At 36.2% G+C, this 25743-nt stretch overlaps 1 protein-coding gene across 5 annotated transcripts in view; it reads right to left on the reverse strand.

The window, feature by feature from the left end:
* The window catches only part of LOC123563991 (uncharacterized), a 94314-nt gene that overhangs the window by 14421 nt on the left and 54150 nt on the right, over nt 1-25743 (reverse strand). For all 5 annotated transcript variants that reach the window (XR_008371610.1, XR_008371608.1, XR_008371607.1 and 2 more), the window contains 5 exons: nt 24041-24143; nt 14947-15049; nt 6156-6321; nt 2502-2680; nt 1656-1815 (listed from right to left, as the gene is read on the reverse strand). The gene's annotated coding sequence lies outside the window, so the exon portion shown is untranslated. The remainder of the gene's footprint in view (nt 1-1655; nt 1816-2501; nt 2681-6155; nt 6322-14946; nt 15050-24040; nt 24144-25743) is intronic.

Consider the following 25743-nt stretch of genomic DNA (forward strand, 5'->3'; position numbering starts at 1 on the left):
ATGCTGCAAATAACTCTGCAGGCAAAAAAAAATGGCTTTTTTCTTAACGTGAGCCATGCCATGAGAAAACCAACATACCAGCATGGATCCAGACCAGCCTGCCGGATACTGCTATGTTGGTTTTCTCATGGCGTGGCTCAAGTGTTGTCTTGTCTTGTGAATCTATGTCATAGATGTAAAAAATTTTTGAGTCTGCAAAATACTAGTCTGCTGACCTTATTAATGGAACCAGTCTCAAAGAAGGATCACCTTATAGATCGGTAGATACATTAATTCTGCATGTCAAAACTGAAACTAGAGTCAGTCTAAATGTATGTATTGAGCTTATAAGTTACAATCTATTATGTAAGAATGCTGGTCTGATGGTGACGTTTAGCTTTTGATGGTGTTGAAGGAGCACAACTACCCCTATGGACATTAACCATGCAAAGCTTCTACACCCTTAACCACTTTGCCATGGAGGCTTCTCTACATACAGGACTGGCCTGCTTTTCTGTATCAGATTAGACATCTTGCAGGGGTTTCATTAAACTAAAGCCTGGCTACTTACCCTGTAGTAAAACTAGAAATGTGTCCATGGGACACAGATGCCCCCACTACATGACATTAGTCAGGGGCCAGAACTCCTACAATACTGAATGAATCCGGATGCGAAACCCCAGGTGCACAACTACACATGCTGACCAACATTCCTGTAAACTTTGGTGATTCTAGGTCAAATACTTTTGGGGCTATGCGCGACACAACATTAAAATAACCAATTTTTTACTAAGTCAGGGGCCATAACTCCTACATGTCTGGATGAATCCGGACGCGAAACCCCAAATGCACAACTACACATGCTGACCAACATGCCTGTAAAGTTTTGTGACTCTAGGTCATATACTTTTGGAGCTAGGCACGACACAACATTAAAATGACCAATTTTTACAAAGTCAGGGGCCATAACTTCTACATGACTGCATGAATCCGGACGTGAAACCCTAGGTGCACAACTACACATACTGACCAACATTCCTGTAAACTTTGGTGATTCTAGGTCAAATACTTTTGGAGCTATGCGCGACACAACATTAAAATAACCAAATTTTTACTAAGTCAGGGGCCATAACTCCTACATGTCTGGATGAATCCGGACGCGAAACCCCAGGTGCACAACTACACATGCTGACCAACATGCCTGTAAAGTTTTGTGACTCTAGGTCATATACTTTTGGAGCTAGGCACGACACAACATTAAAATGACCAATTTTTACAAAGTCAGGGGCCATAACTTCTACATGACTGCATGATCGACGTGAAACCCAGTGCACAATAACATATGACAACATTCTGTAATTGTGATTCTAGTCAAAAACTTGAGCTACGCGAAAACCCGCAGGGCACAACATTTGGAGACGGACGAACCCGTGACTAAGGCATTCCTGTAAAGTTTTGTGACTCTACGTCAAATACTTTCAGAGCTACGCGCGACACAACATTTTCGGAAGGACGGACGGACGGAAGGACAAGAGCAAATCTATATGCCCCCCCCTAAAGTGGGGGCATAAAAACTATATGGACAGACTTCAAGACCCACCTCTGCTTTTACTTTATTAATGGAAGCCCCGAATGGGCCTCAAAATGCAATGTAGGAAAAAAAATTGTAATTGTACCTTTTGAATGTTTTCTTCTAATAGTTCAACAAATTTTATTTCCTTGGAAACCTTTCAATGTTAAGTATGCTAGTATACGGTCCACATGTATTGTAATCCATACTCGAGACAGACCTCTCATGATGACATAGTTCATATATCACTCTCTCGTTACCCAGTTCTGTGGAATCAATAAATATAATAGAGGCTGAGAGGGTTTCATATCTGCATAGCTACACATGTGTAATATTAAGTTATCTCATGTTGAAATCAGAACACTAGAATTTCCCCAAAATTTAGTGGTGTTCAAACTGTTCCTGCAAAATATCAATGCAAGTTTTAAATCTGTAGAAGGTAGTTAGCCACAAAATCTGTCAGAAAAATTCTAGAAGATGCTTTTTACTAAAAATAGAGATTTAACACACGTATGTACACGAGTAGAGATTTAATACATGTATGTGCAAAGCTGTGATTTAATACACATATGTGTATAGGTACATATTCAATACATGTACAATGTGTGTATAAGCAGAGATTTAATACATGTATGCCTCAGGTCATTATGTGAAAATTCTGTGAAATCATTTTAAAATACTAGTTGAGGACTCACCCCCCCCCCCCCCCCCCCCCCCCACCCCACCACACACACACAAAAAATACATAAAATCTCTTTCAGATGATCTTCAAAAAAACTGAAATCTGTGAATTAATATTCCAACAGAATAGCCATTTTGTCCAACACTATGGATTTTCATTCCCCAAAAAACCTAAATGATTCAGTAGTGAAAAAAATTTAATTGAATGACAGCATTATTAAAATTGTACTTGTTAACAGTAATCAATGGGAGTTAAATAGTGCAGCATTACCTTAACATTAAGGTTCCATAGCACCATGATTGTGTTACGAATTGTGAGGTAGAATTTTACGAAGATCCCTTTGAATTCCAGGAAATACAGTAATTCCTCTTCAGAGAGTTGATCAGGAGGTAGAGCCATGGCCATGTTGTCTTCAACAAACTGGAATGGCTGCAGGTACTGCCACACCTCTGAAATACAGGTATACAAAAATATACCTACTATGAAAACAGTAATATTCAAGGGATCCTTATTTTTATGATTTTAGTGTTTAGGCCAATCCACGAAACTTTAATCCAAACAAACAACAAGAACTCTAATTTATTTAATTTTCAAGGTACAAATAATAACAAGAGGACCATGATGGTCCTGAATCGCTCACCTGTCCCAACGTTAACCAGTTTTGAACTGAGTATGACGTCGTTTTTTCTATTATTTGACATAGTGACCTAGTTTTTGAGCTCATGTGACCCAGTTTCAAACTTGAACTAGATATCATCAGGATGAACATTCAGACCAACTTTCATACAGATCCCATGAAAAATATGGCCTCTAGAGTGGTCACAAGGTTTTTCTATTATTTGACCTTCTGACCTAGTTTTTTTTTGATGACATGTGACCCAGTTTCAAACTTGATCTAGATATCATCAAGGTAAACATTCTGATTAACTTTCAGAAGATCCATTCACACATTCACAAGTATGGCCTCTAGAGAGGTCACAAGGTTTTTCTATTTTAAGACCTACTGACCTAGTTTTAGACCGCACTTGACCCAGTTTCAAACTTGACCTAGATATCATCAAGATGGACAAACAAAACCAACTTTCATACAAATCCCATGAAAAATCAGGCTTCCAGAAAGGTCACAGGTTTTTTTTTATTATTTGACCTACTGACCTAGTTTTTGACGGCACGTGACCCAGTTTCGAACCTGACCTAGATATCATCAAGGTGAACATTCTGACTAACTTTCATGAAGATCCATTGAAAAGTATGGCCTCAAGAGAGGTCACAAAGTTTTTATAATTTTAGACCTACTGACCTAGTTTTGGACCGCACGTGACCCAGTTTCGAACTTGACAAAGATATCATAAAGATGAATACTCAGACCAACTTTCATACAGATCCCATGAAAAATATGGCCTCTAGAGAGGTCACAAGGTTTTTTATTATCTGACCTACTGACCTAGTTTTTGATGGCACGTGACCTAGTTTGGAATCTGACCTAGATATCATAAAGTTGAACATTCTGACTAACTTTCATGAAGATCCAATGAAAAGTATGGCCTCTAGAGAGGTCACAAGGTTTTTATATTTTTAGACCTACTGACCTAATTTTGGACTGCACGTGACCCAGTTTCGAACTTGACCTAGATATCATCAAGATGAACATTCTGACCAACTTTCATAAAGATCCCATGAAAAATGTTACCTCTAAAGTGGTCACAAGCAAAAGTTTACGCATGGACGGACGACGATGGATCCTGCGCGATCACAAAAGCTCACCTTGTCACTTTGTGACAGGTGAGCTGAAAACAAGAGCTGTCCGTAACACAGCCAAGCTCGACTATTCGAAATATTGTCCCAGAAGCAGGAAAATATTACCCAAAAAGGTTAAATATCAAAAGAGTTTTAAGTTCAAAAGGGGACATAATTTGACCAAAATGCATCAGAGTTATGGGACTTGCTGCTATGAACTAGATTTATAGCCCCAAAGGCAAATGTGAAGTTTCAATTCAATATCTGCATTAGTTTTGGAGATAGTAAGTTGCATGTAAAACTTTAACCAGAATTTTCTAAGTCTAAAAGGGGGCATAGCTTGCTCAAAATAATGTCAGAGTTATGGGACTTGACCCAGTGAGGTTGGTAATTAACCTAGAAAAAGAAAAAATAAGTTTCAAATCTATATGCCTTTTAGAAATAGCTGTACGTACTTGCATGCAGAACTTTGACCAGGATTTTCTAAGTCCAAAAGGGGGCATAATTTGGTCAAAATGAAGGTCAGAGTTATGGGACTTGCTGCTATCAACTAGTTTTATAACCCCGAAGACACATGTGAAGTTTCAATTCAATAAAAATTTCATGAAAATCCTAAAAGGGGTTTAGGAGATATAGAGCTCAAACATTTGACCTTGAGTTGTGATCGTGACCTTGAGTTGACAAGGCTGACTCATGAGTTTTTGATGAGGTGATCATTTGACTCAAGTTTAATGTAAATCCTTCAAGGTGATTAGGAGATACAGAGTCAACACAAAGTGGAAGGCTCAAACCTTTGACTCTTGTGATCTTGACCTTGAGCCTGCATGGCTGGCTCACTAGTTCTGCACATTGTCTTGATGAGGTGATCATTTGACCCAAGTTTTATAAAATTCCTTCATGGGGTTTAGGAGATAAAGAGCTGAGACGACATGGAAGGCTAAAACCTTTGACCTTCAGTTGTGACCTTGATCTTGAGCCGGCATGGCTGACTCATGAGTTCTGCAAATTTTCTTGGATAGATGATCAATTGACCCAGGTTTCATATGAATCATTAAAGGGGTTTAGGAGATACAGAGAGGACACAAAATGGAAGACTCAAACCGTTGACTCTAAGCTGTGACCTTGACCTTGACCCGGCATGGCTGACTCATCAATTCTGCATATCGTCTTGATGAGGTGATCACTTAATCCAAGTTTCAAAATTATCCTTTAAGAGGTTTAAGAGATAAAGAGCTGACACGAAATGGTAGGCTCAAACATTTGACCTCGAGTTGTGACCTTGACCTTCAGCGGACATGGCTGACTCATGAGTTCTGCACATTGTCTTGATGAGTTGATTATTTGACCAAATTTCATGATTATTCTTCAAGAGGTTTAGGAGATACAAAGCGGACATGAAATGGAAGGCTCAAACTTTTGACCTTGTGTTGTGACCTTGACCTTCAACTGACATGGCTGATTCATGGATTCTGCACATCGTCTTGATGAGGTGATCATTTGACGCCAGTTTCATGAAAATCCTTTCAGGGGTTTAGGAGATGCAGGGCAGACACAAAATGTTACGGAAGGACGGAAGATGGAAGGACAGAAGGAAATCAGTCCTATAACCCCCCACCACTTGTGGTGGGGGATTAAAAATTTAATCTCTGTGGATGAAATAGCCGATTGGACCAAAACCTGAACCTACTTCAGACATTTATTACGTCAGTTACATTTTTGTTAACCATAAAAACACATGGTTAGATTCCTATACATGCCTACATAGGGCACCCAGTTATAGTCACATAGTGGGACTAGCCCAAACCATGATATCAAATAAATTCAAAGTGCACTAAAAATTGCCTGTGGTAAGGATAAACAAGCAATGAGCTTACTGTAGTAATATTACTAAAGTATTTACATAACATCATTCCTCAGTGTCTGTTTTATCCTACCCTTACCCTGCTTAATTTCTATAATGAACTTGTCAATATTTCAATTGAGCCAGTACCATTAACTGTTAATGGGGTGCTTACCAAAAAGATACTGTCTGAATAGGTAACAGTGCCGTCCTTGATCAGACAGCATATGTGTGAAGGCAGATCATAATCTACACTCCTCGCAAAGGCAGATTCATTCATGTCATGCAAGGTAAGGGTTCAAATTTTGTTCAGTTTTCATTTTTTAATCACAAAACTATTTCATTACCCATTACTCCCTCATTATCTTTATGTACAGATGTGTCAGAGGGGCTGATGCCAACCGAATCTTTGAAGAAATCTCGTACATAGGGTGCATAAATAGCGTTCTTCACAAACAATGGAATGATCAGATGGAACGGCCAAACGTACGCTTCCTTTGCCATCTCAATCCTCTGAAAAATATACATACATTGTATTTTGTGCACTCATTCATGTATCTTGTGACAATCTGGAAAAACTACTGTTAAAAGAGGAGCTTACCAAAAAGCCACTGACTGAATAGTGAATAGTGTAGATCTTGATCTGACTGCACTAATGTGCAGGTTGATGGAGATCTACATTGATAACAAAGGCAGAATCAATCTTGTCCAGCACTATTAGGGTTAATTTAGAAAAGTTTGCCATTACTGAAGAAATGTTTTTTTCAGTCTGAATCCTACTTCAACATGATTAAATATTTCACATTTTGCATACACATTTTTTTACATTACATGAATTAAAACACCAACTCCGTAAAGGCAACACCAAATATATATTTGAAGAATGGAAATGCTTTCACTTAAGGTAGCTGACACAGTTTACAAGCAACTACTTTTTATATTTAAATTATGATTAAAGTAATAAGTAAAATGCATGATTAACAATTAAGTCGGCTTACTGAGAAATATTAATTGATTTTCATTCGTTATGAATATTTTCATAATTGACCAAAGTCCGTGCTTAGTGCCTCGACCAAACACTGAAATGAATACTCACATAATCCTCTGGACTGTCTTGTAACAGTGTATTTAACTAAAACTTCAAAAAGATCTTGCATGTGTATCTTTCACTAATAAAATAGGAGCACCACAATGCAGAGAAATATATGCCAAAGGTATTACCCCAAAGTTTGTTTTTTTGTTGGATTTAACGTCGCACCGACACATGATAGGTCATATGGCGACTTTCCAGCTTTAATGGTGGAGGAAGACCCCAGGTGCCCCTTCATGCATTATTTCATTATGAGCGGGCACCTGAGTAAAACCACCGACCTTCTGTAAACCAGCTGCATGGCTTCCTCACATGAAGAATTCAACTCCCCGGGTGAGGCTCAAACCCACAGTCATTAGGGGCAAGTGATTTGAAGTTGACCTTAACCACATGGCCACGGAGGCCCCTATTACCCCAGAGTGTGCCCTTGACCTTGTTTGTTTGTTTGTTTTGGGTTTAACACTGTTTTTCAACAGTATTTCAGTCATGTAACGGCAGGTAGTTAACCTAACCAGTGTTCCTGGATTCTGAACTGGAACAAACCTGTTCTCCACAAGTAACTGTCAACTTCCCCACATGAATCACAGAGGTGAAGGACTAATGAAGCCAGACAAAATGTTGTTTATCAAATAGTCATGGAGAATATAAGCCATGTTTGTCCACTCAGTGTAATTTAGTATGTATAGAAATTTTAACATACTTATGAATGCTAGATGTAACCATACAGACTAATACAAACTATGCTGACTGGTGTTTAAGCATAAACTTTGTTTCTACAACTTTCCTACTTCTTACATCCAAGTTTTTATGAATATATGAACCATAAACCAATCTCTTATATGTAACCTGGTTTATATGTCATGGCCAAATCCAGTTGGACCTGTCAGACAAACAAGAGGGCCATGATGGCCCTATATCGCTCACCTGTTATCATTGCACTTGAGGACAAGAACGTCCTCAGAAAAAATATCTAAGTCCAAAGGACAGGAACAACAAAGGGAAGAAATTTAACCAAAAAGAAAAAAAAATTCTTACAAGGTACAGATATGTCAAAATACACCTAAAAATTGGAGGTACCATCCATGTTGTACCACAGAAAAGTGGTCTCGGTTTTTCCCTACGGCCAATAATAAAAAAGTTACTAAAAATAAGCTATTTATAGCAACATAAAAGGGAAGTAATTAAAAAGAAATTATTGTAAGTGAACAAAAGAAGGACCTGCCAAATAAATCTGTTGACATAAATAAAATTTTAGATCAGTATCTTCATTAGTTATGGAGATATACCCATTTTAATTTGAAATAAAGGGAGGTAATTTGACATAAAATCAGTGCATAGTAATCCACCCCGATTGGCTCAGTCCAACTAATGTCAATAATGAAATTTCAAATAAGTCCTATAAGTACTGATATAAATCCATTTTGATTACAATCAGGGGAGGTAATCAGATATAAAATAACTCTGGAACCTACGATTGGTTCTGATTTGTCATGGAATCCAAGATATATTGTTGTTGAAGAAATTTTGGAAGTTTGTATCAAATAAAACCAAAAATGAAGTATCTACATGGCTGCAAAAGCCAAAAATAGCCAATTTTGGACCTTTAAGGGGCCATAACTCTGGAACCCATGATGGAATCTGGCAAGTTCAAGACAGGAACCAAGATCTTGTGGTAATACAAGTTGTGTGCAAGTTTGGTTAAAACCAAATCATAAATGAAGCTGCTATTGTGCAGACAAGGTTAAAATAGCTAATTTTGGCCCTTTCAGGGGCCATAACTCTGGAACCCATTAAGGGATCTGGCCGGTTTAAAAAAGGAACCGAGATATTATGGTGACACAAGCTTTGTGCAAGTTTGATTAAATTCAAATCATAAATGAAGCTGTTATTGTGCAGACAAGGTCAAAATAGCTAATTCTGGCCCTTTCAGGGGCCATAACTCTGGAACCCATAAAGGAATTTCGCCAGTTGAAGAAAGGAACCAAGATCTTATGGTGATACAAGTTGTGTGCAAGTTTGGTTAAAATAAAATCATAAATGAAGCTGCTATTGTGCAGACAAGGTCAAAATAGCTAATTCTAGCCCTTTCAGGGGCCATAGCTCTTGAACCCATATTGGAATCTGGCCAGTTCAAGAAAGGAACCAAGATTATATGGTGATACAAGTTGTGTGCCAGTTTGGTAAAAATCAATAAACTAGATATGCTTTTGTAAAAAAGCGCATGTCTCCCCCAATGCAAAGTCCTATAGGCAAGAAGTCAATAGGGGTCAGGAGAGAAAGTCAAAGAGACACTGATGGTTGGCTGCAATAGGGATCATCTACTTGGCATGTCCAGCCATCCCGCTAAATTTCAACACTCGTGGCCTAGTGGTTCTCAAGTCACTGTTCAGGCTCCTGTGACCTTGACCTTTGATCAAGTGACCTCAAAATAAATAGGGGTCATCTACTCTGCATTTCCAATCATCCTATTAAGTTTCAACATTGTAGGTCAAGTGGTTCTCGTTACTTCCAAAAAATGATTTTACATGAACAGGCCACTGTGACCTTGACCTTTAATAGACTGACCCCAAAATCAATAGGGGTCATCTACTCTGCATGTTCAATCATCCTATCAAGTTTCAACATTCTGAATCAAGTGGTTCTCAAGTTATTGATGGGAACTGGTTATCAATGTTCAGGCCCCTGTGACCTTGACCTTTAACGGAGTGACCCCAAAAAACAATAAGGGTCATTTACTCTGCATGAACAATCATCCTATGAAGTTTCAACATTCTGGGTCGAGAGGTTCTCAAGTTATTGATTGGAAATGGTTTTTCATGTTCAGGCCCCTGTGGCCTTGACCTTTAACAGAGTGACCCTAAAATCGTTAGGGTTCATCTACTCTGCATGACCAATCATCCTACGAAGTTTCATCATTCTGGGTCAAGTGGTTCTCAAGTTACTGACCGGAAATGGTTTTCAATGTTCGGGCCCCTGTGACCTTGACCTTTCACAGAGTGACCCCAAAATCGTTAGGGATCATCTACTCTTTATGACCAATCATCCTATTAAGTTTCAACATTCTGGGTCAAGTGGTTCTCAAGTTACTGACCGGAAATGGTTTTCAATGTTCAGGCCCCTGTGACCTTGACCGTTAATGGAGTGACCCCAAAATCTATAGGGGTCATCTACTTTGCATGTACAATCATCCTATGAAGTTTCAACATTCTGGGTCAAGTGGTTCTCTAGTTATTGATCAGAAATGGTTTTCAATGTTCAGGCCCCTGTGACCTTGACCTTTGACGGAGTGATCCCATAATCAATAAGGGTCATTTACTCTTTATGACCAATCATCCTATCAAGTTTCAACATTCTGGGTCAGGTGGTTCTCTAGTTATTGATTGGAAATGGTTTTCAATGTTCAGGCCCCTGTGACCTTGACCTTTGACGGAGTGACCCCAAAATCAATAGGGGTCGTCTACTCTTCATGACCAATCATCCTATGAAGTTTCAAGATTCTGGGTCAAAGTGGTTCCTAGTCTATGTGATCGAAATGTTTGTCAATGTTCAAGGCCCTGTGACTTGACCTTAGAGGGGGACCCAAAATCAATAAGGGGTCTCTACTTTCAGATCTAATCATCCTATGAAGTTTTCAACTTTGGTCTAATAATATAATGATCGGCGAAAGGTATTTGTTGACGCACAGACGGATGGACTGACAACGGACTAAGGGTGATCACAAAAGCTCACCTTGTCACTATGTGACAGGTGAGCTAAAAATGCTTGCTCTGATGTGGAGGGTCGGGTGTAGGACTGCATTTCCGACAATGTACGGAAAGGGTCAAATTTTCTACTGCCAGTGTTTTTCACAACGCAATTTTCTTATGAATTTATTCATTTATCATCTATCTTATATCTAATGATTCTTTTATACTCTTTTCGGCACGGTTTTGGTCAGTTAAGTTTCCATTTGGTCAGACAGGTTATCCAGAGTCATCTGACCAAATGTAAGACAAGTCTTAAAACTCTTCTGCCGCGATGACTGACATGAAAACAAACCTGTTAATTCACTGCCCGCACTTGAAAAATGGAAGGTAGTAATACACATAATTCTATTGGAAGAAAAAACATTCAAACTGGATTGAAACATGGGTTGATTTGACTACAAATTAAACAAGACAGTCAAGCTAGATGTATTCTGAAATAAGCTATAGGCTGAAATGAGGACCAGTAAGAAAACATTATGTAGTCAACTATGACTTTTAATTGCAGCACAATGTCTCAATTCAACATTAAATGCAGTCCAATTTTTATAAACATATTTCAATGCTCATGAAAGAATGAAATCAATCAAGCCCTTTTTGTTGTTTGCATTTTGATTTATAAATATTCATTGATCAGATTGAATATGAAAAAATATGAATTTACTTGCTTAAAGCATTACAGTGACTAAACTTTCTTAAAATGTTTTTTTCCTTTAATGTGGTTTATGATGAACTAATGCAATATGAAAATAACATCCAGTATTGAACCCAATGGTTGAAAATAATGTACTTTGCGAAATAACAGTTATATATGAGCATGAAACTCAACCTGCATACTATAATAGCAGTTCAGTAGCCAAGCATTTCTGCTATAATAATTTAGTTTATTCTTATAAAATGTAACCAGTACCTAATGACAAAGTTTGTAACAATAAAGGGTAACCATCAAGTTAATACTTATAAAAAAAAATGTAGCCAGTATATACTGACAAAGTTCGTGACAATAAAAGGTAACCATTTAGTTAATTCTTATAAAATGTAGCCAGTTCATGTAAATATAGCCAGTACTTAATGACACAAGTTCATAACAATAAAGGGTAAGCTTAATTGGTAATATTCCTACATCTCTTTGTCTGCCTTAATCTGTCATAAAACCATTTAACAATGAAAAGCCAGTACCTTAATCATTCAAGTATTTGAAAAAGAGCAGCCAGTATATTTGGATCAGACATGAATTTATTAAATGATTCATTACAAAAATGCCTAACAATGATTAATCATCTTGAAAAACAGAGCCATTAATTATAGCTAAAATATAATGAAAAAAAAAAAAATTCTATTTTGGACAAAAATATAATTCCATTATTCCAATTTGTAACACAATGACTAGGAAATTTTAATCTTTACTTCTTAATGCAGTCATACATTTACCTGCACTGATGATGGGTATTTTACAATGAAAAAGGAGTCCGTTTATTATCTCTTTGCCTTAATCTGTCATTATAATTACAAACAAGCAAATTCGATGAATTGGTATCACCCGCCGAAAGGGTTTGTGGTGAGGAATGGCAAAAAGATATATCCGGCAAAAAGTTAAGGATGTTAATAAGAAGCAAATAATTTCATTAGTCAAAATCAATTTAACAGAAAACAAATGTTTAATTAAAGAGTACATAATAAACGTATGATACTTTGATCCTGACTAAAGAATTTATTTTGAATGGGATATGCTTACTGTAATAAGCTTAGCTTTTAAAATTAAATGCAGTTAATTGAAATGTGAGCTTGAAGTTTAACTGGAATGAAATATTGTCTTTGAGTGGTTTGGCACCAGGTGTTGCTGTTTTACATGTACATTTGAACTTAAAAGATCAGATGTCCTTAAGAGAACACAGGTAAGATATCTTGAACATGGCTGAGGGCAAGGTTTGTGCAGTCACAACTTAACATGTTGAAGGTTTGAACATTTAAAAAAAAAAAAAAAAAAAGGAATGGAAATATATATTTCTATATATAGATATATGTATATATTTATTTTTTTAGGGGGTGGGGGTGCAGGGGAACGGGAGAGGAAACAAAATTTCACATGTTGATTATAAATACTGATTGAAAATTAGAAAATTAAAAATGAAAAAAAAAAAAAAAAAAAAAAAGGTAAAAGGGTGAAGTTGGGGGGGGGGGGGGGGGGGGGGGGGGGTGCAGAGGATGCATGATCAGTGGTGGGCATGACTGGGTGGAGAAGTGAGGTGGGGGAATGGTACAACTTGGAAGGTTTGAAAAAAATCTAAAATAAGAAATGAAAAAAAAAATTTTTTGGGGGGGGTGGGGGGGTGTGACCAAGGCAAGTGGGTGACCAGGTGTGGGTGCACAACTTCACATGTTTATAATAAATGTTCACAGAAAAGAATGAAAGAAATTTAATGAAATTCTGCCAAATGGTAAGTTTGTTATGTACAAATATGTGGATTTTTAGACAATTAAAGGGCAATAACTCTGAAGTTACAAAAAGAAATCCGTACAAAATTGTCTGTGCACAACCACATTACAGTGCTCTAAATTCTGTTAAAGTTTCATTGTTCTAGGTCAAATATATCAAAAGTTATGATGCAGAAATTGGCATATCTATAGATATATAGTACCCTATATAGTTAACACTAGAAATTTCTAAGGGCCATAACTCTGGTGTTACTTGGGCAATCTGTCTTAAAATTGATGGGCCCTATAACCTCATAGTGGTGAACATGTATATGAAGTTTGTTTGAATAAAATCTAAAATAAGGAATGATTTTTTTTTTATTTTTTTTTTTGGTGGTGGGAGGGGGGGTGTCGGGGGATACGGGGGGAGGTGTGTGATCAAGGTAAGGGGGTGACCAGGTGTGGGTACACAACTTCACATGTTTACAATAAATGTTCATGGAAAAGAATGAAAGAAATTTAATGAAATTCTACCAAATGGTAAGTTTGTTATGTACAAATATGTGGATTTTTATACAATTCAAGGGCAATAACTCTTAATTTACAAATAAATCCAAATGAAATTGTGTGTACACAACCACATTATGGTGATCTAAATTCCGTTTAAGTTTCATAGTTCTAGGTCAAATAAATCAAAAGTTATGATGCAGAAATTGCCATATTTATAGTACCCTATATAGTTAACACTAGAAACTTCTAAGGGCCATAACTCTGGTGTAAATTGGGCAATCTGACTGAAACTTGACGGGCCGCAAGAACTCATTGTGGTGAACATGTATATGAAGTTTTAAATAAATATTCCCAACCATTTCCTAGATATGGCTCCGGACGGACGGACGGACAACGCCAAAACTATATCCCTCCGACTTTCGTCGGGGGATAATAACCAGTAACCAGAACATTGAATGGCAGGCAGTTTTGAGCATTAAATATATGAATTTCCATTTTGTCTGTTCTACATTAAATAAGAGAAAGTAAGATTACTTTCATGATGATCTTAAATGAAATGAATGGCAGATGATGACCTAGTGGCTAGTGTGTGACGCTTCCCTAAGGACTAATGATTAGAGCCCAGTAACATCAATATACTTCTAGATTGCAGATAATGGACTGACGAACACCGCATACTAAAACACTGCTTCTTTACTTACTTTAAATAATTATGAGAAACTAGACAAATCTTCCCTCCCAATTTAGGCATACTTATTTCTCCAACACTTCAGCTTGGAATTTCTACTGAGAAAGCAGCAAACATGCAAAGTGCAGTGCAAGGGAAGGAGGTGTACAGTGCAAGGGAGGAATGTATGCCACCTTCTCAACTGAATGTTCCTTGTCAAAGATCAGAGAAATAAATGACTGCAAAAATGTTTTTAAAGCATTAATGAAAGAAAACCTCAAAAATAAAAGTTTTAGATTAAGCAAAGCAAGCTTGGATTCAGTACTTGGTGAAAGATAATATAGACCTTTCTGGAGATACCAAGATGGAATTCTCCACGATTATGTTCTCAAGACCTAACCAGATCATACCTGTACATTCAGTAACATAGTGCCAGTCACTACATATAGCAAATTAGTTTGGACTTTAGACCATCCTTCTTTGTATTAATTTATCAACACTGCTGATCAATGCAGTAACTCTTAGAGATCTGGAGTTATATGGTTTATAAATTCAAGGGACATAACTCTGAAGTAACTTCTCTAAACTGGCATTTTTATTACTCTTGACCTAAATTTGTGCAGAAATAAAACTTAAAAGAGATTAAGACATGCCAGGGAATACTGTAGTTATTCCTATTAAAAGCCAAATAAGTTCTGTAACAAAATACTCACTCTAAATTAGAGGTATACATCTGGTTGATCGATTCATAGATGTCTTCCGCACAAGGCCAGTTGATTTCACGCTTACAGCCATTGGAAAACAACCACTCTCATCCTGAAATTATCAATAAAAAGAAAAGAAAAAGCTGCCAAAAGAATGGAAGAAACATGGCCTAAAATATTCGAAGCTAGTAGATATGAAGTTATCGAAAGGTACTGCCAAAAGTTTAATATTTAAATAGAGAAAATACCAAATTTCACAGAACTGGAAAATGGAGACACTGGCTATTAAATAAAGGAACAAAAGTTTAAATATTTTCTACTGCGATACTGGCTTACTTCAAAGAAAATTCTTTTAGTTATTGAACAGATGCTATTAACTGTCACAATTTTCACAATTTTGACCATTTCATTGATCTAAACTATTTGACCTAAGTGTTGGTATAAAGAATTATATTCAAGAGGAGAGTATAACAAAACTTAACCCTTAGTCATGAGAATTTTTATAATTATGAAAGTGCATGTGAACTTGTTCTGCATGAGCAGCTACACCAAGGCCTTATCATGTCCAATAAACTTTTAAGTGTTTACTTTATAACATGTCATAAAAGAAATTAGTTTGAAAACAAGAAAATAGAAAAAGATATTGGACAGTACTTGGTAAAAATTCAAATGGCTTACTAAAACTATTCTGTCATATTTTGCCTATTCTGGTAAGAAAAAATACATTTTGGAATGTCCTTGAAAAAGACGTTCTGTCCAGAGTATATTGTAAACAAGTTAAACTGGTATCAGCGATTGCTGCCAGATGAAGACCTAGTACAAAGACGAATCTTGAAAATCCTTAATTCCACCTCTCTCAACACAGCAACAACAGTCGTCTAGCAAACCGCTGGCCCAGAAATGTAGATCTGCTGCTCCCAAACGATCCCATTTTGCGGATATATTGTCACCAGAATCCTTCAATGGTACCGTTAGTAGTCTTGATTGGCAGTCAAAAGGATCAAAGAATTTATAACAGACTGTGAGACAGACCTTAAAATATGGAAAAGAAAAAATTGCTGAAAATGGAAGGCGAAAAGAACCTGACAATTTCCAATTCCCATCTCTCTCAACACTGGAGAAACCATCATCTAAACACTGCTGGCCCAATATTGTAGATCAGTATCTCCAACACGACTCCACGCTGCGGATATATTGTCACCAGGATCCTAAATGGCATCGATAGCTGTGTGGATCAACAGTAAAGGAATCTGTCAGGCCTCAACATCAGTAAAAAAAAAAAAAAAGGGAAAAAAAACTTGGACACAGCCAGAAAACAGCACCAATGGAGACCTATCATATAAGTACTTTATTTACCAAAGTTAACAATAATAATTTACTGCTAAATCTAAAAGACCATAACAAAATCGAATGCATAAAAAATCTCCAAGGTGTAGCAAACTCATGACTATCTTAAATCTACTGGCACTACATCATGCACTGCTATCATTTCAGCTTCCTACTTTTTAACCTTCCCCTGAACAAAGACTGCAAAGAAGACTAATTAAAAGAAAACTTAGCAAAAATGAAAGCTAGGCAAGCTTCATCAGATACAAAGCCAATATTATGCTGAATAAAAAAAAGCTAACCAGCTATTTACTACTTCACCAATATTTTGAAAAATTAACATTTGAAAGATAAATCCTTAAGTTGATACTGGCTACATGTAATTTATTTCAAAATGTACTTTTCTAAGCTTTAACTTGCATCTCAATAAAAAAAACTTACTTTGTAGGAAAACAGAGGCTGATTATGTGAGTGACTTGAAATCAGCTCAACACAGTAACCAAACTTTCACTTCACTGCAGAAAAAAAATGGCTACTGTACAGCCATTCTATAATATATGAAATACAAGGATTTTGCCACTGATTTACTTGAATAATACTCAATCCTATTTTATCTTTGAGTGACATTCTACTGAAAGATAAAAATGCAAACTTACTCGAGTTTGTGTATTTTCCACTGTAACTTGAAAACTCTATTAGAAATTAAATCTACTTAAAAATACTTTGCCACTTTGTGATACAAAAGTTACATCAACTTTAACCTTGCAGTTGTGTTTTAAAAATTAAATAAACTCAAAAGTTCTTACCACTTTACAACACAAAAAAATACTAATATGCCATGCCACTGCCTCTTTAACAGAATAACCTAACTCTGCCACTGCTTTACAAAATCATTAATTCTACTGTCTGGTCACTGTGTTTTAAAATACAACATTTTGATTTTGATATTCACTCGCACAATTTTACAACATAATTCATTTAACATTCATTCACTGCACTTTCTTTCACTGCATCAAGGTAATTCTTTGACAGTCATTTAATGCACAAAAGCATTACATTGCACAACATTATTCTAGTAACTATTTTCATTTAACATTCACTTCATGATAAATGATTTTTTATTTCAAAAGATTTCTGTTTTAACAAACATTCTTAAGCTAATCTTTTCCTTTATTGTACCTACCATCCCTAATTCTTGAAATTTACTCCAAAAATACACAATATTCCTAATTAAATTGTTGATAAAACACAGATTTAATTGATAGAACTAAACTCAATTAAGCTTATTAGGTCAGGATTTTCTCTGAACTGGCTACAGTTACAGAATTGAGCAATAATAATTATGGTACTCTAGTGTCTTTGGACTGTCAAGTTTGACAGTGGCTATAAAACAGTACAGTCTGCAGTCCAGTCCATTAGATAAGTAAACCTCACAGAAGTATCTCCTCAGCAGTCAGAATGACAAGCAACACAATCATACAGCTCAAACACACATAAATAATGAATAAAAAATGTCTGTAAGAAGACCACAACCAAACATATTTGTACTTAACCTTCAACTCTAAATAATATCTTACTACTTAAGTATCATGATTGTCTCTGAAATGGAAAACTAGAAACTCAGTTGCCAAAATGCTGCCATTCCTAAACAGATGTGCAGGCAGTATGTGGAGGAAAAATCTTTGGAGCAGAGTGTCTAGCACATGAAGAATTTTGAACAGAACAAAAGCTTATTGTATATATTATATCTGAAGACACAGTACAAGTCATTTTCAAGTTTTGATACAATTATACACATTGTGAAAATGATGGAAATGATTACAGGCCCAAGGATTTTAAGTAAATTTGTCATTTAGGCTACAGGTTGCTGGACTGCCTTAAACTAAACAAACACCTCAATCTTTTCTGTTACAAGGAAATGATGACTTGGTATCTACAAGACTATTTTTCCAAAACACTTGTTACAAAATTAAGTTATTATGCCAATCAATATGCAGAACTAAATATGTACTAAACAGAAATGCTGGTGAAAATGTTCTTCTATTGTTATGTTTCTACAACTAGACAGTAATTTAGTATATTGACTAACTGACTCTACATTGAAATTTTACTTTGTTTAGTAACATGTCATTATTTCAATTTCTTTTAACAATTCCAGCTTAGAAAACCAAAAATAAATTCCTTGCTGATTGGCCCTTGATGTTACATAAAGTATCAAATCTAAACACAAGCTGAGCAAAATGTTTTTCTCCCATCTACCACTGTTTATCTATCCTCATGGCAACAGTAATGCCAAGCTGGCTTGGTGGAATTCTTCTTCAATAGCTGTACTGGACAGAGGGATTACTAGAATCCTTCCAAATAGTTGTACAGGACTGGTTGCTCTTCTCCCACAATACATGGTTGGGACAGATGGCTTGGTGGAATTCCTCCTCAACAGTTGGTTGGGACCTTTAGAAGCTGTTTTGACAACCTATTTGGCCGTAAGTATAGGACATTAGATGGCTTGGTGGAATTTCTCCAAAACAGCTGTTGGGACAGCTGGCCAGGAAGAAGCTGACTTGGAAGACTTCCTCACCAATAGCAGGATGGGACAGCTGGCTTGGTAGAATTCCTCCTTCTGAAGTGGTCACAACAGCTTATTTGGACAGAAATATAGGACTTTATTGGACAAGAAAGGGCAGGTGTATGGAGGTTTGCTGGCTTGTGGAATATCATCCTCAGCAGCTGAGAGAGAGCTGGGTTGGTTGAATTCTACAAGGTAGCAGTTCTGGCCACAGCCAACTGGTCTGAATTTCCACTCTTAGAAGAATTGGACAGCTATTTGTGGGAGAAGTACGGGACAGCTACCATGGTTGAATACCACCCCGACAACAGAACTCGACAATTGCTTTTGAGCAAATAGCCATGAGGACAGTAAAAGCAAGTAAGTAGAAAAGAGACTTTGACTTATTCTATGTAAAACAGACTTGATTCCATCCCACAGTTCTTTCAACAATTTAAATCAATGAGTCAGTTAGTAATACCTAATTCAAAAGAGAATGTTCAGATTTCCTTGAAGGTAGAATTACTCTAAACAAATAGTAACTAAGAATCATGAATAAAACCTTTGAACTGTGAAATTATAGACAATTATTGACCTCTATTTTCTCAAAATAATATTTTAGAAGAAAATCAAGAATCCAGCCATTAACCCGGTGCCTGATTTCTGTACCAGTAAATACTGTTGAAATACTCTGTTGACAGAAGTAGTTTTAAGGTTAAGCTCCCTTTATCAATCTTTAGAACAGGTCTCCCATCTTTTATCTAAATGTATAGGTAAAGCCATTTGAGCATGGATGTAATGTTCAGAAAAAATGTGTTCATTATTTATCTTGCAATGCAGATATTTATATCATACAGCTTCAGAAAGAAGTGAATGGCTGATGATCTTCCTACATTCTACCATATCATCCCTATTCACTGAAATTTTGTCCAAAAATACATGATGGCCAATTTTACATTGCCCTTACAATGTGTTGATATGGCAGTTTTCATATAAAACCAGTAGCCAGAATGGAACCTTTGCCTTATTCTACCATATCCCTAACAGCTACAGGATTTAATCATTAAGAAATTATCAAATATGCAAGAAGTAGTTTAGTTTATATTTTAACCAGAAGCCAGTTTTTCTTTGGCTTTTATCACCAGTACCAGAGTCCTAGCAATGAAATCAGTGTTCTCCCTGAGATTCTGTGATGTATGATTATCTTAATTTTGGACAAATTTTGGATGAATCTCATTGTATATAATACTGCTGATCAGAAATATAAACTCATAGTAACCTTCACTTTTGAATTAACGCCTAACACACCTTCAAAGACATTCAATAATTCCAAAAAACACACTAAGATTAGTTAGTTTTGATTTAAACGAATGTTCAGGTAGAACACTGAAATCATACACAAATAAAAAAATTGATGGCAAAAAAAGAAAAGAAAAAAAAAAAGTGTCCTACAAATGCAAAAAAAGAAGAAAAAAAGATATGACCAGCAACCCTCAGATTTTGATGTGTGGATTTTCACTAAACCAAGTAAATGGCCTGGCTACAACTGATGCAAACATTGTATGATATGGTAGTACCTATTACTTTTTTTTTATTTTGAGGGCTGACTTAAACACTATCATACAGTACTCTTCCACACTAACAGTGGCAGAAAACACCTTATTCTACCTTATCATCCCTATCCACTGAAATTTAGTCCAAAAATACAACCCTTAAGATGCAGTGATATGGTAGTTTCTAGAAACCTTTAGCCAGTATATCTGTCTCATCCTACCATATCCCTATCTGATTATTTTTATATGTAGAAAGTCGCAGCTTTTCAGTCTTAATTATAGTCAGTTATATCACCTGGCCTCCGCTTGACTTTGTTTAAACCGGCCTGGCTATCTATAAGAGTTGACAAAGTAAATGATAAGGTAGTAGTATCTTAAACTGTATTTGATTGTGGGGCATAAAGCATATTGGCAGACACCTTTCCTAAAACACTACTATGATTATTGCATTTAATCTAGAACATTATCAATGCCTGCATTTAATTAACATTATATGCTTTATTCAACCTAACCAGCTATAACTTAATTAATGTGGTGATATGATATAACAACTATAGACAACATTGTTACAGTGATTTTTGACCTTCCCTAATGCAATGGCTGGCACCTTCCTCATAACAGTCTGACACTTCAAAAATATGAATTTACTTGCTTAAAGCATTACAGTGACTAACCTTTCTTAAAATGTTTTTTTCCTTTAATGTGGTTTATGATGAACTAATGCAATATGAAAATAACATCCAGTATTGAACCCAATGGTTGAAAATAATGTACTTTGCAAAATAACAGGTATATATGAGCATGAAACTCAACCTGCATTATACTATAATAGCAGTTCAGTAGCCAAGCATTTCTGCTATAACAATTTAGTTAATTCTTATAAAATGTAACCAGTACCTAATGACAAAGTTTGTAACAATAAAGGGTAACCATCAAGTTAATACTTATAAAAAACAAGGCAGTCTGAAAGACAGCTAAATCCCCCGCCACTGCTATGGATAGTGAAAGGGTAAAACCTTTGATTTTAGCTGTGACCTTGACCTTGAACTGACATGGCTGACTCATGAATTCTGCACAACGTCTTGGTGAGGTGATCATTTGATCAAAGTTTCATGAAAATCCTTCAAGGGGTTTAGGAGATACAGAGCTGAAACCTTTGACCTTCAGTTGTGACCTTGACCTTGAGTTGACATGGCTGACTCATGAGTTCTTGATGAGGTGATCATTTGACCCAAGTTTGATGAAAATCCTTCAAGGGGTTAAGGAGATACAGAGTGGACACAAAATGGAAGGCTCAAACCTTCGACCCTTAGTTGTGACCTTGACCTTGAGCTGGCATGGTTGACTCATAATTTCTGCACATTGTTCTGATGAGGTAATCATCTGACCCAAGTTTTATAAAATTCCTTCAAGGGGTTTAGGAGATACAGAGCGGACACGAAATGGAAGGCTCAAACCTTTGACCTTCAGTTGTGACCTTGACCTTGAGCCGACATGGCTGACTCATAAGTTCTGCACATCCCCTTGATGAGGTGATCGTTTGACCCAAGTTTGATGAAAATCCTTCAAGGGGTTTAGGAGATATAGAGCGGACACAAAATGGAAGGTTCAAACCTTTGACCCTAAGTTGTGACCTTGACCTTGAGCCGGCATGACTGACTCATGGGTTCTGCAAATCATCTTGATGAAGTGATCATTTGACCCAAGTTTTATAAAATTCCTTCAAGGGGTTTAAGCGATATAGAGCGGACACAAAATGGAAGGCTCAAACCTTTGACCTTGAGTTGTGACCTTGACCTTGAGCCGGCATGGCTGACTCATGGGTTCTGCACATTGTCTTGATGAGGTGATCATTTGACCCAAGTTTTATAAAATTCCTTCAAGGGGTTTAGGAGATATAGAGCGGACACAAAATGGCAGGCTCAAACCTTTGACCTTGAGTTGTGACCTTGACCTTGAACCGACAAGGCTGACTCATGGGTTCTGCACATCGTCTTGATGCGGTGATCATTTGACCAAAGTTTCATGAAAATCCTTCAAGGGATTTAGGAGATATGGACCGGACACGATTTTGTTACGGACGGAAGGACGGAAAGACGGAAGGACGGACGGAAGGACGGACGGACGGAAGGACGGACGCAGACCATTCTTATAATCCCTCCGCCACAGCTGGGGATTAAAAAATGTAGCCAGTATATACTGACAAAGTTCGTGACAATAAAAGGTAACCATTTAGTTAATTCTTATAAAATGTAGCCAGTTCATGTAAATATAGCCAGTACTTAATGACACAAGTTCATAACAATAAAGGGTAAGCTTAATTGGTAATATTCCTACATCTCTTTGTCTGCCTTAATCTGTCATAAAACCATTTAACAATGAATAGCCAGTACCTTAATCATTCAAATATTTGAAAAAGAGCAGCCAGTATATTTGGATCAGACATGAATTTATTAAATGATTCATTACAAAAATGCCTAACAATGATTAATCATCTTGAAAAACAGAGCCATTAATTATAGCTAAAATATAATGAAAAAAAACACAAAAATTCTATTTTGGACAAAAATATAATTCCATTATTCCAATTTGTAACACAATGACTAGGAAATTTTAATCTTTACTTTTTAATGCAGTCATACATTTACCTGCACTGATGATGGGTATTTTACAATGAAAAAGGAGTCCGTTTATTATCTCTTTGCCTTAATCTGTCATTATAATTACAAATAACCAGTAACCAGAATATTTGAATGGCAGGCAGTTTTGAGCATTAAATATATGAATTTCCATTTTGTCTGTTCTACATTAAATAAGAGAAAGTAAGATTACTTTCATGAGGATCTTAAATGAAATGAATGGCAGATGATGACCTAGTGGCTAAGTGTGTGACGCTTCCCTAAGGACTAATGATTAGAGCCCAGTAACATCAATATACTTCTAGATTGCAGATAATGGACTGACGAACACCGCATACTAAAACACTGCTTCTTTACTTACTTTAAATAATTATGAGAAACTAGACAAATCTTCCCTCCCAATTTAGGCATACTTATTTCTCCAACGCTTCAGCTTGGAATTTCTACTGAGAAAGCAGCAAACATGCAAAGTGCAGTGCAAGGGAAGGAGGTGTACAGTGCAAGGGAGGAATGTATGCCACCTTCTCAACTGAATGTTCCTTGTCAAAGATCAGAGAAATAAATGACTGCAAAAATGTTTTTAAAGCATTAATGAAAGAAAACCTCAAAAATAAAAGTTTTAGATTAAGCAAAGCAAGCTTGGATTCAGTACTTGGTGAAAGATAATATAGACCTTTCTGGAGTTACCTAGATGGAATTCTCCACGATTATGTTCTCAAGACCTAACCAGATCATACCTGTACATTCAGTAACATAGTGCCAGTCACTACATATAGCAAATTAGTTTGGACTTTAGACCATCCTTCTTTGTATTAATTTATCAACACTGCTGATCAATGCAGTAACTCTTAGAGATCTGGAGTTAAATGATTTATAAATTCAAGGGACATAACTCTGAAGTAACTTCTCTAAACTGGCATTTTTATTACTCTTGACCTAAATTTGTGCAGAAATAAAACTTAAAAGAGATTAAGACATGCCAGGGAATACTGTAGTTATTCCTATTAAAAGCCAAATAAGTTCTGTAACAAAATACTCACTCTAAATTAGAGGTATACATCTGGTTGATCGATTCATAGATGTCTTCCGCACAAGGCCAGTTGATTTCACGCTTACAGCCATTGGAAAACAACCACTCTCATCCTGAAATTATCAATAAAAAGAAAAGAAAAAGCTGCCAAAAGAATGGAAGAAACATGGCCTAAAATATTCGAAGCTAGTAGATATGAAGTTATCGAAAGGTACTGCCAAAAGTTTAATATTTAAATTGGGAAAATATCAAATTTCACAGAACTGGAAAATGGAGACACTGGCTATTAAATAAAGGAACAAAAGTTTAAATATTTTCTACTGCGATACTGGCTTACTTCAAAGAAAATTCTTTTAGTTATTGAACAGATGCTATTAACTGTCACAATTTTGACCATTTCATTGATCTAAACTATTTGACCTAAGTGTTGGTATAAAGAATTATATTCAAGAGGAGAGTATAACAAAACTTAACCCTTAGTCATGAGTATTTTTATAATTATGAAAGTGCATGTGAACTTGTTCTGCATGAGCAGCTACACCAAGGCCTTATCATGTCCAATAAACTTATAAGTGCTTACTTTATAACATGTCATAAAAGAAATTAGTTTGAAAACAAGAAAATAGAAAAAGATATTGGACAGTACTTGGTAAAAATTCAAATGGTTTACTAAAACTATTATGTCAAGAAAAAATACATTTTGGAATGTCCTTGAAAAAGACGTTCTGTCCAGAGTATATTGTAAACAAGTTAAACTGGTATCAGCGATTGCTGCCAGATGAAGACCTAGTACAAAGACGAATCTTGAAAATCCTTAATTCCACCTCTCTCAACACAGGAACAACAGTCGTCTAGCAAACCGCTGGCCCAGAAATGTAGATCTGCTGCTCCCAAACGATCCCATTTTGCGGATATATTGTCACCAGAATCCTTCAATGGTACTGTTAGTAGTCTTGATTGGCAGTCAAAAGGATCAAAGAATTTATAACAGACTGTGAGACAGACCTTAAAATATGGAAAAGAAAAAATTGCTGAAAATGGAAGGCGAAAAGAACCTGACAATTTCCAATTCCCATCTCTCTCAACACTGGAGAAACCATCATCTAAACACTGCTGGCCCAATATTGTAGATCAGTATCTCCAACACGACTCCACGCTGCGGATATATTGTCACCAGGATCCTAAATGGCATCGATAGCTGTGTGGATCAACAGTAAAGGGATCTGTCAGGCCTCAACATCAGTAAAAAAAAAAAAAAAGGGAAAAAAAACGTGGACACAGCCAGAAAACAGCACCAATGGAGACCTATCATATAAGTACTTTATTTACCAAAGTTAACAATAATAATTTACTGCTAAATCTAAAAGACCATAACAAAATCGAATGCATAAAAAATCTCCAAGGTGTAGCAAACTCATGACTATCTTAAATCTACTGGCACTACATCATGCACTGCTATCATTTCAGCTTCCTACTTTTTAACCTTCCCCTGAACAAAGACTGCAAAGAAGACTAATTAAAAGAAAACTTAGCAAAAATGAAAGCTAGGCAAGCTTCATCAGATACAAAGCCAATATTATGCTGAATAAAAAAAAGCTAACCAGCTATTTACTACTTCACCAATATTTTGAAAAATTAACATTTGAAAGATAAATCCTTAAGTTGATACTGGCTACATGTAATTTATTTCAAAATGTACTTTTCTAAGCTTTA

This window comes from Mercenaria mercenaria, chromosome 7 (assembly GCF_021730395.1).
Source record: "Mercenaria mercenaria strain notata chromosome 7, MADL_Memer_1, whole genome shotgun sequence".
NCBI classification, from domain to species: Eukaryota; Metazoa; Mollusca; class Bivalvia; order Venerida; family Veneridae; genus Mercenaria; species Mercenaria mercenaria.